A 17,009-nucleotide genomic window follows, 5' to 3' on the forward strand; every position below is an offset into this window, starting at 1 on the left:
ACAGGGAAGCCCCGAACAGCCGACAGATGGTCCCTGGAAAGCATGGTGTGCCCACTTCAGAACAGCTGTTGAGATTGACAAGGGTGTTGTCCAGTGCAGTAGGGTGAGTACAGGGGTCCTTGTTAAAGTCTGAAAAGGGTGCAAGCAGCCTGGGCTGCATGGACTTGTAAAGACAACCAGGCAAAGCTGCCTTTCAAGACAACTGCTGAAAATAGGATAGAAGAGAGTAGAGACACGGTGTGCACCTCATAATACAAGAATAGACTTTTTAGAAAGTGTATTTCCATTTTTTACATGCATGTAGTTTGAAAACCATATTGCAATAGCTATCCCAAGTTTTAACTCCAGTCTTTCCTACTCTGCCTTTTGAATTACGTTCCTAAAGCTCTTATGTGGTCTTTTTGCTTATCTACCTATAGACATTTAGGCCCGTATTCCTCTAAGTGAGATCCATCAATCCCGTGCACTAAAATCACCTGGGATACTTTTTTTAAAACGCAAATTACCCAGGCCCCTTCCTAGACCTGTGAAATCAACATCCGGAAGTGAGGCTCAGGAATCTGCATATTAAACAACTCTCCCCCACCATATTCTTGGGTGCACTAAAGTTGGAGAAGGTCTCAGTCCTGTGAACTTAGGCATAACCCAAATAGGCCTGCATCTCCACCCACCTGAGAAGCAGGCACCATAAGTTGCAGGACAAGGATGTTTCTGTGGGAGGTGACTGGGCAGATAGGAAGAATGGTAAGGGGGCTATTTTCTGGCCTCCTAAACCTAACGTGGGGTACGTAGGTTTAAAATGGATCATGGTCATATATGGAATCTAAAAAAACGGTATTGATGAACCTGGTGGCAGGGCAGGAATAAAGACGCAGATGTAGAGAAAGGACTTGAGGTCAGAGCGGGGGAAAGGGGAAACTGGGATGAAGGCAGAGAGTGGCATGGACATATATACACTAAATGTAAAATAGATAGCTAGTGGGAAGCAGCCACATAGCACAGGGAGATCAGCTCGGTGCTTTGTGACCACCTAGAGGGGTGGGATAGAGAGTGTAGGAGGGAGACGCAAGAGGGAGGGGATATGGGGATATATGTATACATATAGCTGATTCACTTTGTTGTACAGCAGAAACTAACACAACATTGTAAAGCAATTATACTCCAATAAAGCTACAAAAAATTTTTTTTAACAAAATAAAATGGATCGTGGTCAAGCCAAACACATCAGGAGCTTTTTTGTTTTGAGCAATAAATCCGGACGGCAATGGCAATTCAGTTTTTTTCTTAAATTTATTTATTTACTAGTTTTGGCTGTGTTGGGTCTTCGTTTCTGTGCGAGGGCTTTCTCCAGTTGCGGCGAGCGGGGGCCACTCTTCATTGCAGTGCGCGGGCCTCTCGCTGTTGTGGCCTCTCGTTGTGGAGCACAGGCTCCAGACGCGCAGGCTCAGTAGTTGTGGCTCACGGGCCCAGTTGCTCCGCGGCATGTGGGATCCTTCCAGACCAGGGCTGGAACCCGTGTCCCCTGCATTGGCAGGCAGACTCTCAACCACTGCGCCACCAGGGAAGCCCCGGCAGTTCAGTTTCTATTTGTTCTGGCTTAGATCTATTGTACTTGTAGACACCATAACATATATGTTCAATTTGGCCTCTTTAGGTAGGACTTCTGTGACAACCAAGAGCCCCAAATCTGGAATAAATAGAGGTTAAAGGAACCAATGCAGAAATGCCAAGTAGCTTTTTGATATGTTGGCTAAGAAAAGATGTAGAGAACAGTGAACAATCCCACCCTGGGACAAAAAGAGATAAAAACTTCCCTTCCCCCTCTTCCCATGTGTACACAACACATGACCGAATGTGTTGAGTCTTTGAGCAGAGGGTGAAGGTGGGGAATGGTATTTTCCTTGAGTCCTTTCATTGGGTTCCTGGTGCCTTGTATCAGTGCAGCTTTCATGACCCACCTCACTTATAGCACACATCTTAGTTTTTCAGCAAAGCACTTAAAAATGTACAGTTAGCTCTCACCTGTTGACTAATAAGGCCTAATCACCCAGAAGAAGGGCTCAACAATGTGTATTTTCAGTAAGCGTTCCATAGAGTTTTTTAGGAAACTAGCCTAAACATGGAAAAGCTGCTGAGGAGAATAAGCAATAAATTTTTTAAAATTTCAACATTTACTCAGGTCCAAGTGAAGCCAGGTGTCCAAGCTGCCCTTGCACCATTCATTTGTACAGCTTGTGTGAAGTTTGCAGGTCAAATATGTTTCATGATAAAGGAATTTCTATGATAGAGTAATTTTTATTTGTGCTTTTATCTTGTGCCAGCTGATGATGAAACCCACTTTTTCCAAGTCACACCAGCTGGGAGCAAGGCTAAAATAATTTCAAATAGGAGTCCTCCACTCAGCTGGCCCTGGCAAATTGGGTGAATGACCTCCTCCATTAACTCAAATCCCTTTCAAATAGTACAGGAGGTCATCCTGGGTGCCTCACTGGTCTCTTTATTTGCCTGTGCCGTTGGTGGAAGGATCCTAGGCCACTCTTTGCCATCGCCTGCCACTGGGTGGTTCCACTCCAGGTTTCTGATGCCTTCTGAGGCTCCTGGTGTTGACTACACAGATCCCCCAACCACAACTGGCATATCTTCTGTCCTCAACACTTCACCCTACTTAAATTGCATACATTCCAGAATGGCACTGAGGTTAAAGTGGCACAGATTTTTTTTTTCCAGCTTTGCTCATCCTTAAGTCCTTGGAAAAGGTAAGGTCAGTGCATATCCTGGTGACTTCAGAATTGCCCTTTCCGAAGAGGCCTAATCCTTTCAGACCAAGCTTTGGTGCCCTTGCTCGTTAGGTTAAGGATGAGTTTTTTCCTAAGAATTTCTGCAGTTCTCAAGGCCCTCTGCTCCACTGCACTAAGACTTGTTTAAAGTTGCAGGATAAATATGGTTTATGCTCCCAGACTGGGGCTACCACTGCATGGAATATTCTGAACAGGTTAAAGCAAAGAGTGGAAATTTAGTTTGTCTGAAAGCTGTCAAATGGCTGGATTGTAGACAGTCCAGAAGAAATCTTTTGGGAATATTCTAAGACAGTTACAGCCATCACCATTTGTTGAGTGATGACATACCAGGTATTATGCATACATTCAAGTTTACAACAACCCTGTGAGATAAATCATTGGATACTACAGGTGAGGAAAGGGCCTCAGAGAAGTCAAACAACTTGTCCCAATCATAGAGATAGTAAGTGGGGGAGGAGAGGTCAGGACGAGGGGATTAGGTTTGCTCCCAGGTCCAGGTCCAAGTCTGTGCCCTTACAAGCTCAGCACCACCAGATCAAGACCTTTTGAAGTGAAAGGGCTCTGAGAGACTAGATCAGTTGAGATCAAGATTGTGCTCTATTGTGTTGTTTGAGGAAAGGCAGGTGTATAAACACAAATAAGACAGGTGGATTATTCAAAAAGAAATTGAAGACACAGGGCATTGGGGGAGGGGGAGTTGAGGTGAAAATTCCAACTCTCTAATCATGCCTCTTGGTCTTTGTGGTGACCAGCCCTCATCCTGACACTATCTAGGGACCCCAGCCACTAGTCGTCTAATTAGCATACAAAAGACACTCTCATCACTCTGCAGATTCTAAAGGTTTTAGTAGCTGTGTGCCAGGAACCAGGGACAAAGACCAAATATTTATTTTGATTATATCATAGTATCCCAAACAAAACAAAAACTAACAAACTTGCCTGCTAAATTTCTGAAACTGGAAATCAAGACATTTCTACTTAAGAACAGGCATAATTACCCTACTTAAAGGGCAGTTGTCTTCTTTGGGTTTCTGGATCTGACAACATAGCGCCAATGATCACATACCAACATACTAAGTTGTTTAGATTTTTACATTATTTATACTTACATATACTAAAATATGCTGTCCCTTTGCCCCCAGCATCTCCAGGGATAATCCCTCAGTGGTCAGGCTTTTTCTCCATGACTTGCCCCCTGCCTGTGACCTCAATAAGAGTGGGCAGCCAATTCAACCTGGTCCAACCAACCTCTTCCATCTGAATTTGAATTGTGAGGCATAGAGACTAGGAGTTGGGAGATGCATGCCATCAATAGCAGAGCTTTAAGCAGATCTCTCAACTCATGCTGTTGAGATTCCTACCTTCTGCTTGTTTAAATTTTACTTAGATTGCATAAGATCTGGTACTGCATTTTCATACCCGCATCATACCAGACATTGTTTCCAGCAAGCAGAAATGAGATATTTCAATGTGGTCGATCCATTGGTTGGCTAAGTAGCCATTCCCAGTCCCCTCTCCCTTGCTGTTTCCCCCAAAAGAGATTACAAAACTTAAATATTTTATTTCCCTGCCTCTCTTGCATTTAAGGGTGGCCATGTGATAGTTCTGGCCAAAGAAACATAAGTAGAAGTTTTCTGAAGAACTTTGGAGAATTTTTTTTCTGATAAAAGAGACAGATGCAGTATGCCCTTTCACCTTATTTCTCCTTTGAACTATAGGGGTAGCAAAACTTTTCCTCAACCCTCTTAGAGTCTCTGGCTGGGCCTGAGAATTAAGTTGACATAAGACAGGTTAACAAGAGAAAAGTGTACAAATTTCATTTTTTACGTCTATGTGAGAGACTTCACAGAAAAATGAAGACCCAAAAAGCAGTTACACCTAAGTGCTTATATACCAGGTTGAACAAAGAGTACTAATTGTGGAAAAGTAACTAAAATATATGGGGAGGCTAAAGGAAGATAAGGGTTGATTTAACAAATCTGTTTGTACAGGTTTCCCTTAGCCTCGACTCCCGATCTCTGGTGATAAGAATATTCTTTCCTTCCTGGTGTAGAGAGGGCATCTTCCACATGAAAGAAAAAGTGCTTTCAGGAAGAAAAAAGGAGGTCACAGTGCCTTTCCTGAATCTTCTATTTTTCAAGTGCCTCTAGTTCAAAATTATCCTTGTGCCAAAGTGGTGTATTTGGGGATGGCACATTCTACTACTATTCAGAACCCAGATGTAACACCTGGAGCTTCAGCAGCCATCTTGAAACCATGTGTCAAAGGCCAACAGAATTGTAGAGGTGCTATTCCTGACACTATTGTGCTACTGGACCAATGCTAGTAACCACCTACCTCCAGATTTCTTGATGTGAGAGGAGGAAAAATGTTTAAACCTCTGTGAGTTAGGTTCTCCATTATCTGCAGCTGAAAAGAATAATTCAAAAGCAACTCATTCGTAAAGACTAATTACCCTATATATATATCCGAAGAAAACAGAAACACTAATCTGAAAAGATACACGCACCCCAAAGTTCATAGCAGCATTATTTACAATAGCTAAGAGATGGAAGCAACCTAAGTGTCCATCAACAGATGAATGGATAAAGAAAATGTGACACACACACACACACACACACACACACACACACACAAAATGGAGTACTACTCAGCCATAAAAAGAACTTTGCCACTTGCAACAACATGGATGGACTTGGAGGTATCGTGCTTAGTGAAATAGGTCAGAGAAAGACATGCTATATGTTATCACTTACATGTGGAGTCTAAAAAATAAAACTAATGAATATAACAAAAAAGAAACAGACTCACAGATACAGAAAACAAACTAGTTGTTACCAGTGGGGAGAGGAAAGGGGGAGGGACAAATAGGGGTAGGAGATTAAGAGATACAACCTACTATGTAAAAAATAAATAAGCTAGGGCTTCCCTGGTGGTGCAGTGGTTGAGAGTCCGCCTGCCGATGCAGGGGACGTGGGTTCATGCCCCGGTCCGGGAGGATCCCACATGCTGCAGAGCGGCTGGGCCCGTGAGCCATGGCTGCTGAGCATGCGTGTCCGGAGCCTGTGCTCTGCGACGGGAGAGGCCACAACAGTGAGAGGCCCGCGTACCGCAAAAAAAAAAAAAAAAAAAAAAAAAAAGCTACAAGGATATATTGTACATCACAGGGAATATCCCCAATACTTTATAATAACTATAAATGAAGTATAATCTTTGAAGATTGTGAATCACCGTGTTGAAACTAATAGAACATTGTAAATCAACTACACCTCAATTTTTAAAAAAATGAATTACACTAGTGCAGGGAAAGTACTTCCTGGTATTGAGACAGTAAGCCAAAATGTAAATTTCATTAGTTCTATGCAGTCTTCAATTGTTTTCTAATCATTCTACATATACTCCTTAATCATGGGAACCGTATCATCCACCTTATTTAAAATATCCACAATCCTTGAGCAGGGCTGGACCATCAGAAAAGTGTTATTTAAATACAATATTCTTTTCATGAAGCACTAGGGCTCCAGATAAGGTACACCCCAGAATCTGTAAGCAGTTTCAGAAAATAGTACCCTTTGGAACCAAGGATACTGTTTGTTTTGTTGGAACCTAACAAAAAAACTAAGATGATTCAATACAGGCAGAAGTGACTCACCCTAAGAGGGAGTTATAGATGTGGCTGCAGAGAATACAGCGTTCTCTGTATAGGAAAACCGGAATACAGCCACTTGGCAAAAGACAAAACTGGATCTACACCTCACACCACGTACAAAAATGGACTCCAAAGGAATCAGAGATCTTAATGTAAAGAACAAAACCCAACAAGTACTAAAAGAAAACACAGATGGATTCCTTTATAATCTGGGTGTAGGGAAAGGCTTTTGAATTATAATTCAAAATCCAGATATAATAAAAGACTACATTTAAAAAAACAAAACCCAAAACTTTTGCATGGCAAAAATCACTATAAGCAAGGTCAGACAAACTGGAAGAAAACATTTGCAAAATATATCACAAATAATGGGCTAATTCTCATAACAAGAAGTACATCTCAAATCTAACAGCAAGTAGAAGGGTAACACTGACACAGATTAGAGCAACTCGGTAGGCAAACAGGGATATATTACCATTCACTAGCTAGTTCTCATGCATATTAGGACTTCATAGTTAAATCTTACAGGCAGAAAGTTTCAAATGCTTACCTATCTCTGATGGACTCTTTCAGTAGTCAGGTGGTGTCATATCTAGTGTGCAGAAGAATTTCTGTCAAATCTGTAAGAACAAAATATGCACCCTATATTTTAAGAAATACAAGTAGAATTCAAGGATACTTTTGACTCGGACATTTTCCCTCCTCACATGGTTTTAAAAAAATTAAAAAGCTTTGGGAGTTCTGATTTTTACACTGATTTTAGAAAATAACTCCCACAAATAATATGCTCCCTCTGTCCAACAAAGATAAGAGTTTACATATTGGAATCATAGTAACTCCACCTGTATGTAGAAGCTTCATGAATTCCTGCTTAACCAGCCATCAGCCCTCTTGTCCTTTCTTTGAAATACTCAGGGCAAGAAATGTTTGTTGACTTCACTTGACTGGGCAAGTTCCTGCTTAACAGTATTTATAACCAGAGTCATAGTTTCACTATTGTTAGAGCCATCAACAAATATATATTGATCACTTTCCATGTGTAAACTAGAGTACTTGCAAGCTTAAAAATGTTGACATCCACCAGTTACGGGGACCCGGTCTACTCAGAGGCCAAGGACAACCGAAGTGAGGAAATAAGAGGCCTTCAGAATGTGGTTTGTGAATGGAATACTATTGCCCCGGCATTAGGAAGGAATTATAACAATTTCGGGGGGAACAGGGCCAGCTTCTGAAATGGCTTAGGGCTTGTAGTCAAAAGAGGCCCAGTAGGAATATAAAAGGAATGAAAAGGCTGGCATGGCAACCCATGATGCAGTCCTCACAGCTACGAGGTACCTCTTGCCACATCTCCTGCTCATGTGTCATCAGCAGCAGCAATTCCTGGCAGGCTGAAGACTTCCACCTTCAAGTGTCAACCATCAAGTCTTCCAACTTTTTTGTCTCAAGGCTTTTTCCAAAGCCTCAGTATCTCTGCTCTGCATACATGTAGCTGGAAGTGTGCCCCAGAAGGCATTCTCAACCAAAGAGTGAGGGACAAGTGATCCCACCTCACCACCACTCCCCCACCCCCGCTCTGCCATTCTTCAGAGGGGCATTCTACAGAGGGTCCCCAGCAGAACTGAGCCCCAGTTGCCCACAGTGGTGGCTAGCTGGATACTGGCCTTTTCCTTCTTCCCTGTTATTCTTTGCATTCTTATTCTGACCTCCTGGGGTCATCCCCCAAATGAGTTACTGCACTAGGGTTTTTGACCCAGTCTTTGCCTTTGGGGGAACGCAAACCAAGACAGTCCTACTCTCGGTGAAGGAGGAATAGGATCAACTGAAAAAGCAGGTTGAAGTTTTAGACTCACTCAGGCCTGCTTGAAAAGAATAGGGTACCATAGAGAAGTGGGTCTATCATATGGGTGCAGGGGAGAGCGGACAGAAATGCTTCTGTTACATTTAAGGCCTACCCAAATCAGAATGCCTTCCTTCTCTGTACCTGACTATACTTTTATGTTTTTCTTTTTACTAGAATGAGAAGGGCACCTAAAAACAGAGACCAAACAGTTTCACTCTCACTTTATTCCCTATTAAATGCAGTGTCACACAATGGCCAGATATTACAATCTGAGCTTTAAGCTCTTTACCAAAATTGAGATTATTTGGTGTCCAACTAGTCCTAGATTCCAAAATAAAGATGGCTCCTCTTGTGAGGAATAAAGTAGAGGAGACCTAAGGCTTTGTCCACAGCCTGTAATCAAGCTCCTGGAGAGTTTCTAGAGCAACTATTTCAATAAAGGACTGGGCAAGGGTCTTTTCTGGCTACTTGCATTACCTTCTTTAGGGCAAAAATTATTAGCCCAACTATAATTATCTTAACTTTCCTTGGTGTACATGGGTCAAATTTCTTCCTAAACGTGTATTTCAAAAGAACAAGCAAGCGGGAGTTCTGAACAGAGAGACATTGAGCAGTCTTTGCAGATGTTTTATGTTCTCCCTTGGGGAAGATAAACAGCCCATCTTTCTAGAGGAAGCACAGAGACCTTGGCAATACCGTTCTTTCTGTCTTTTTTTTTTTTAACATCTTTATTGGAGTATAATTGCGTTACAATGGTGTGTTAGTTTCTGCTTTATAACAAAGTGAATCAGCTATACATATATCCTCATATCTCCTCCCTCTTGCATCTCCCTCTCATCCTCCCTATTCCACCCCTCTAGGTGGTCACAAAGCAGGCAATACCTTTCTTGAGAACAGAGGTTAGTTTGCTAATTCTACTCATTCTCCAGGAGAAGGGAAAAATTAGCTTTAGGGATGTTTGGACCCAGCTAGGGAGATTTTATCAAGAACATCTCATAACATACTGTCATTCAAGAAGCACAAATTCTTCAAAGCCTGGAAAGTGCAAAGTCAAACGGAAAAAGTAAGATTTTAGGGATGAGACAAGGTCAGGAGACTTATCAGTGCTCATCGGGGCCCCCAAGACATGGGCTTTGAAAGCATCAATAACTAGTTTCAGTTCAGTCCAGCTGAAACAAATGTGGAAAGAACTGGAAACCTTCTCAGTGAAGCAGGAGTCACAGGCCTAAGCAATTTCAGAGAAGGAGGTAGCCATTGTGGTAAAAAAGCATGGAGATCATGGTAGGTATTAAACGATGCAGAGGAAAAAGCAGGGAAACCAAGACCACACGCTGGTTGAAAGTTGCTGGTAACTGTTCATTCAGTGTTACAGGTGTTAAAGCAATGAATAAGACCAGTGAGGCCCTTTATTCTTTTCTTCTTTTTCTTTTTTTTTCTTTTGGCTGTACCACTTGGCTTGCAGGATCTTAGTTCCCTGACCAGGAACTGAACCTGAGCCCTTGGCAGTAAAAGTGCAATCCTAACCACTGGACCACCAGGGGATTCCCAAGGCCCTTTATTCTGAGAAGAGAGAAAGAGAGCCCTCTTTGCTAGTTTCACAGATTACCTTTTTATGTTCAACCATTTGTAATATTATACATTTTTGGTGGATTTAGCTGAAACTCAAGTCTAGATGTTAATGAGAATTCCATTGACATTTCAAGCTAATGTTTATAAAATAACAGATCTTTGATCTTAGGTTTATATCTTTTGCTATGCCCCTAAAATCTTGATAGTACAATTGTTTCCTATTTTTGAGTTAAGTGATCAGCAACTGGTTTGGGTACTTACTGTATGCTCACCGAGTGTGGGGACAATATGGAAGATTTAGAGGTGGGAGCCTTTCTTCAGTTTTGAGCTGGGCACATTGTTGCCGAAAAAAAGGTTACATTCCCCATCTCCCTTGTTGCTAGGTATGGCCTTGTATTTCTGGCCACTGAGATATAAACAATGAAAAGGAGCTGACTCAGTTGGGAGGGGCCCTTTTTCCGCCCTTTTGTTTTTATTCTGCTCCTTCCAAAAGGACTGAAATGCAGATATGAAAATGGAGCTCCAGTTGCCATCTTGGACCATAAGGTGACCCTGAGGATGGAAAACACAGGCTGAGGATGGTGAAGCAGAGAGACAGAAGGGTCCCTGAAAGCATCTTGCACTTCCATGTTAATCCTAGATGAACTATTTCCAGTTTTCTTTACCCAAGAATAAAAAGAAACGCTTATCTTGTTGAAGCCACTTCTAGTTTAGGCTTTCTGTTACTTGTAGCCAAATTCATTGCAATTTGTAGCAGATACAGTTAGGGTGCTATATACTTTTTGGGCCATATTTACGTACGAGCGACAGTACTTTCATATTAAAAGATGGCCTACTATTTGCAGGCCTGGGCAATTGTTCTTTGTCTTTTCTTTCAATGGAGTTGCTCAGGGAAGCTGAAGAGAGCCCCCTTGCGCCCCTATCCTTCTTTATTTTCTTTTACACTTGCCTTGTTTTTTCTCCCACCATTATAATTTCCTCCCTCAACTGGGAGCAAATATAAAGCTGAAGGAAGAGGTTGGGATTGGAAGAATGAAGGTGAACAGGAGGAAGATACTGGGGACTTGACAACTGAGCTGGATACAGATTTTATAGTAAATGGCTCACTCCACTCTTATCAACTGAGACCAGGACCAGGTTTGTTATTGAAGGAGAAAAAGTGGTGCTCACACTTGGGTCAAAATGTGTTCTTTTTCTTTCCCCTTTTATTGGTCTTTCACTGACTTTTTTGGGAACCAGTCACCCTAGCCAAGAATCCCTAAGAATCTCGGGAATAGATGTTTACTCCTCATTATTGATATGCTGTTTCTATTGATATGCTGTCTGAACATTCTTTTTTCCTGAGGAGTGTAAATTCCTTTAAAAGAAAAAATATATATATTCCAATATATCTCATACCCACTCCCCAACTGATTCTACAAAGCTGGGGAAGGGCCTAAAGAGAGGAATGGGGAAACTGTAAAGAAAATCACTATTAAACAGTGAAAGCAGGTTTGGTGGACAGAAGAAATCTTTAACTGTGGGCACCCTCTCCTGCAGAGACCTTTGCTCCTAACTTCAAGAGAGGCTCCAGCTATTGATTTCTGTTTAGAAAGTTTTAGAAACAAAGAAGCAGAATTCTAAGTTTTGCTACTGAAGTAAAATAGCAAAAAAAATTTAAAAAGAGGAATAGCCAAGACTTTGGCCCACGTGAGATGCCACCAGTAGAAACTTGAGATCAGCCAACCTGCTCATGACTTCCTCACCTTTTAAATATCTCATATCCTACAGTACTTCAAGATTTCTGCCTAATTAAATGTTCTGCTCCTGTATCTGTCACCTCCATTCTCATGCTCACAATCTTGACTCTAGTGCCTACAATAGCCTTCCTTCAAACCACTTCCTCCCCTTGTTCAAAACACCCTGCACCCCAACTCCATGCCCTACCTCTTTTCTCAGTGGACCCTTGGCATACCTCACTCAGAACCCTTACCACGTTATCTGGAAGGATCCGTTTGTGTATGTTTTCTTATTTAAATCTGCACCTTGAGGGACTTCCCTGGCGGTCCAGTGGCTAAGCCTCCCCGCTCCCAATGCAGGGGGCCCGGGTTCGATCCCTAGTCAGGGAGCTAGATCCCACACGCCACAACTAAAAGATCCTGCATGCCGCAACTAAGACCTGCGCAGCCAAATAAAAAAAAAAAAAAAGACTGCGCTTCCACTGCAGGGGGTGTGGGTTCAGTCCCTGGTTGGGGAACTAAGATTCCACATGCCGTGCGGCACAGGTAAAATATATATATACATATAAGAATCTGTACCTTGAGTGCCTAGCCCTTTGCTTAGCACAGAGTAGCTCCTCCGTGAATATTTCTTGACCTTGAGCAGGAGCGATAATCAATCACAACATCTGCCAAAAGCTAAGTGACCAGTTATCAGTTGTAATGTACTAGTTAAAAAAGACATCCCTGAAATAAAAAAAAAAAACATTTGTGCAAGACAAAGAGAGAGAGAAAATTACCCAAAGCTGGAAGATATAAATTTGAACACAGCTGGGAACTGTGAATGGGAAATAAATAAGTAAAACTCTTTGTTGATGTTATGAAAGGTCTTTCACAATGGATCATCAGAGGCTTCAACAATCATGATATGTGCAAGATAGCACAGTGGAGTGGTTTAGAGCATGTGCTCAGGAAATGGACTTCAAAGTTCATATTCCAGCTGTGTAAACCTAGGCAGATTACTTAACTTCTCTGTTTCTGTAGCTCCATCATTTGTAAAATGCAGATTCTACTAATGCTTTCCGAATGTTATGAGAATTAAAGGAGTTAATAAAAATAAAGCACTTAGAAAAGTGGCTAGTGCATAGAAAGAGCTATATAAAATTTTACTACTATTGTTATTACTGTTCCTGTTATAATTCCTCATCCTAAAGCATGGCCTATGACAACAAGAAGAAGGAAAAGTGATGGAGGGCTAACATACTTATATAAGTAAATACTAAGAGCTATGTGGATAAAGATGGCAATGTGGGCCATTCACTACTTTAAATTTAGATCTCTTAAAATTGTACTTTTATAAACTCTTTGCTGTGAGGGTAAACCCACAAAAGAAGAAAGCACAGATTCCTTTGTCCCCCCCCCACTTTCCCCTTCTATGTGTGTCCTTGTCAAATTTTGTGATTTATCATTAAGTACAAATTATTATTTAAGTGCATAAAGATCCTTTTGACATAAATTGGGAATCATATAGAAGTTGTTTTAAGAACATAAAACTAGACAATTAGAGTTTCTTTATTACTTGCTTTTGAACTCATAATCTCACTGGAGTTCTTAATTAAGCCGAGTTTGGGAATACAGTTTCCAGATCTTGGTCTAAAGACTTTTTGTTGAAACACCTTCATAATCCTTATTTGAATTTATATTAGTAAGCATTTATATAATCTGTAACTTATAATTCTGAGATAGCTGGTCCTTTTGACTTCTGGGGACATTAAAAGTACAACAAAGTTTCTAGCTCTGAGTACTTACAGATCTTTTTTTCTTTCTTCTTCTTTCTTTTGATAAGACTCATAATAGGATACTTTAGTTTTTGGTTAGTTCCCCTTAGTCTTCTTCACTGTGAAAACTCTTTCCTTCCATTATGATCAATTCAACAAATATTTAACAGTCATCTAATTTTATGAAGGGGTATAAGGTTTATAAAGGAAGTTTCCATGTCTCTCATGTGGCTGCTATAACTCCAGTGCCAACCAAGGTGCGTTGCACATAATGGGTGCTTGAAAAGTATTTCGTAAAGAGATATGAATAAAGATCCTATACTGAAGCAGTGGAGGATAGTAGAACCAGTATAAGTTTTAGATATGTGTTCAAATCTCAGTTTTCCAAATTATTATCTATGTGATCTAAAGCAAGTTGTTTAACAAACTCATTTTTTCTTGTAAATGGAAATATCTGTTTCATAAGAATTATGAGAATTTATCAAGATAATAGTTTATTAAAACTCCTCCTGAGTGTATAGTGGGTATCAGGGACTGCGTTTCAAAATATAGGTCTTTAAACGTTGAGGGGATTGCAATTCCTGTTCTTAAGAAAGTTCCACATAATAATAACACAGGTCACAGAATATGGACATGTTATGGGTGTTCAGAGTAGGGAGAGATGACTGTATTTGAGGGCATCAGGAAACGAGGTGACATATGAAATAGTCCTTGAAGGAGAGTTAGGATTTCAACAGTTGAAATGTGCAGGCATGTCCAGATTAAACAGAGAACATAAACAGGGAGCAAAAAGGTACTGAGTGTGACTGAAAAAAGGTCAGTTACTCTTTTGGCTGAAATGTAGGGTTGACACAGGAAATAGTGAGAGATAAACAAGAAATGTGGGGTAGGGCCATATTGGGGTTGCCAATTTCTTTAATTCAACAGACAATGAGCAAACTCTTGGTAATTTGGGGGTAGGCCAACGGAATAATAGGATTGGAAGGTGGAAGCACCTAAGCGTGGAGAGACCAGTTAGGAGAGGCTATTGCATTATTTCAGGCAAGAGATAATAAAGGTCTGCAGCAGGGAGGGGTCAGAGGGAAAGCAGACACGACAAAAAAGCAGGCACATTTCAGAGCGAATCGACAGTCTGTGCCTAGTGCCTTGTGCTGTAGGGAGAGAGGGAGAGAAGGGGGGAAGAGAAGGAGAGAGATGGGGGAAGAGGAGGAGGGAGAGAGAAACCCCATGACTGGAGCCATTTACACTATTTACAGGAATGGGTAAATCACAGGAAAGTGTCGGTTTGGGTTTCGGAAATGGGTCAGCTTGAGGTTTGGATTGCTCCTTGCTGCCACCTTCCCTTTTGTACATCCTGGTTTTCAGGGCCACCTCCACCTCTTTCCACCAAGTAATTGTGCATTCTATCCTTGACCTGACCCTGCGTTTATCTTCACGCCCCAATTCTGCTCCCTACTACTCCTGGCCATTGTACTCTCACAGCCACAATGACCCCAGCTCAGGTCCTGGGCTGTAGGACACTCCACCCGGCAGATCCCCTATCGTCTTCGCCTAGGCAGCTTCCATGCGTGCGCCCCCACGGCTCTGTGACCAATAGGCAGGCCCTAGTGCTGGGATTCGACTGGCTATTGGTTGGCTGAGCCATGGTGAGAGATGGTGCGGTGCCCGTTCTCAGCACGGGTGAGAGCTGTGGGCGGTTGTTAAGGCGACCGTTCGTGACGTAGCGCCGTCAGGCCGAGCAACCCCCAGATGATTGGCTAGACGATCGGACGATCCTTCCTTATTGGTCACAGGCTCGTCCGGCTCCGAGCGTGCGTAGAAGCAAAGGTTTCTTCCGCTCCGCGTCTTCGTTGACTGGAGACGCGCGGAGCGCCAGATCCCGGGGACTGTGGCCTCTGGTGAGATAGGGAGGTGAGGAGGGCGGCGGTGGGCGGGAGCGGGTTAGGGTCGTGCAGGTGGCGGTTCTCGAGTTCCGTCCGGCCCTGGAAAGGGGCAGCCGGCACCTCCTGCCGACCCGGGGGGAGCTGCGCTGGCGGCTTTGCCCGGGTGGCGCCCGGGTCCCGCGGGGACTGCGAGGAGACGTCCTTGACGTGCGGCCGGCCGAGTGGCGGCCCGCATCTATGCCGGGGAGCCCGCGGGCCAAGCTGGGAGCCCGCGGGCCAAGCTGGGCCAGAGGGGCGGGGGGGCGGGCCGGCCTCTTCTGGGCTCCCGTCTCCATCGGTGGACCGGCGGGGCGGCGCCGCGTTCGCTGGCCCTGTCCGAAGTCGGCGGTGCTGGCCAAGCAGTCACGATCGTCGGGGCGGAAAGGGTGCCAGGCAGGGTGATCTCGGAGTCCCCTTAATTCGAGGAATGCTGGTGGGCTGTGGGGCAGCCAGGCCCGCAGGTTGGGGAGGGAACGCGAGAAGGTCTGTCAGGTGTGGGCGTTCACGCCCAGGCTTGCAGTTATCACTGGGCTCACGCCCTGGCGCTGCTGTTCGTCAGCACCTTAAATGCTGCTGACTAACTCAGAGCCGTGAAAGAACCGGGGATCTGCATAGATGCGTCTGATTATTTCCAGGAGAAACGGGATTGAGAGGATGCAGAGCCCAAGGTAGAGACTTGCCCGAAGACTTCAACGATTCTTCCTCTCCGTCTCCTTCCTCTCCTTCTTTCTTCTTCTCCTTTTTTTTTTTTTTTTTTTTTTGGTCAGGGGGCGTAGTCTCCTTGGTGCTGATTGCTGATGTCCTTTAGTCCAAACCTTGTAGGTTTTTCGGAATATTTGGTTTTGGTATTTTGATAAGGAAGAACGTACCTTGGAGACTCACAAATAGAACAGTCAGTTTTTGCAGTAGGAGGAGGTTGATGTACTTCATCTTAAATGGTCGTTTGAAATTTTTCAGGTCTTTGAGGACAAGCCTTCTTAGACTTGGTCCTGAAAAGTCATGGGAAACATCTGTTTCCAGGCCGTACTAAGTAATCGTGTAAAATTTTAGCGTCACGCAATGTAGAGAATGTATTTTTTATGTTTGCTTGTGAATTATTTTTTTTCTCCGTGCAATGAAAGACATTTTTTGATTTAGAGGTAATCTAGAAAGGCCCAGAGTGTGACAGACTGGATTGTGAGGGCCTGCTTGGTGGTAGTGTCTTTCCAACTTGTGATAAACTTGGCAGTAAAGACAATGGGAGTTAGTAATATGAAGGCTTAAAAAATGTGCAAAGATTACATCATTAACATGTGAAAACGGTTGTGTGTGTGGCATAAGCATTTCAAGATGAAGTGTGTGCGCACGCATGTGCATGTGCTCTTTTTATTCTTGTATGATCCAGTTTCTAGCCCATGGATAGATTAACACATCTATATCACTATCTATTTAGGTTGACCATATGAAATTGCAGATATTTGACATTGGACCGTTTTTCCCATACAAAAAAATAGCAGTTTCATATGGTTCACTTAATACTTGCCTTTGTTAAGGAACTTTGGAGCTCTAGCTTCATAAGTGAATAAAAAGATATGTGACTTACACAGAGGCACACCATGTCATAGAATTGGGTGTAGAATCCAGGTTTCCTGATTCCAGTGTGAGAATTTTTTTTTTTCCATAGGATACTGGGTTGAGCAGCAGAATTCTCGATCCTGTTGGAATAAAAATGACTCCGTACAAGACATGGTTTATTTATTTGTTGTTTGTTTATTTA

General features: G+C 42.7%; 1 protein-coding gene across 3 annotated transcripts in view; it reads left to right on the forward strand.

Annotated features, from left to right (window-relative positions):
• HMGCR (3-hydroxy-3-methylglutaryl-CoA reductase) overlaps positions 1-17,009 on the forward strand; it is a 53,044-nt gene that overhangs the window by 17,087 nt on the left and 18,948 nt on the right. Inside the window, exon 1 of one of the 3 annotated variants that reach the window (XM_060143134.1) lies at positions 15,178-15,229. The exons of 1 other annotated variant lie outside the window; for it this stretch is intronic. The gene's annotated coding sequence lies outside the window, so the exon portion shown is untranslated. Of the gene's footprint in view, positions 1-15,177; positions 15,230-15,901; positions 15,922-17,009 lie in introns of those variants that run through there. One more of the 3 variants, XM_060143135.1, reaches the window with a different exon arrangement.

This window comes from Lagenorhynchus albirostris, chromosome 3 (assembly GCF_949774975.1).
Source record: "Lagenorhynchus albirostris chromosome 3, mLagAlb1.1, whole genome shotgun sequence".
NCBI classification, from domain to species: Eukaryota; Metazoa; Chordata; class Mammalia; order Artiodactyla; family Delphinidae; genus Lagenorhynchus; species Lagenorhynchus albirostris.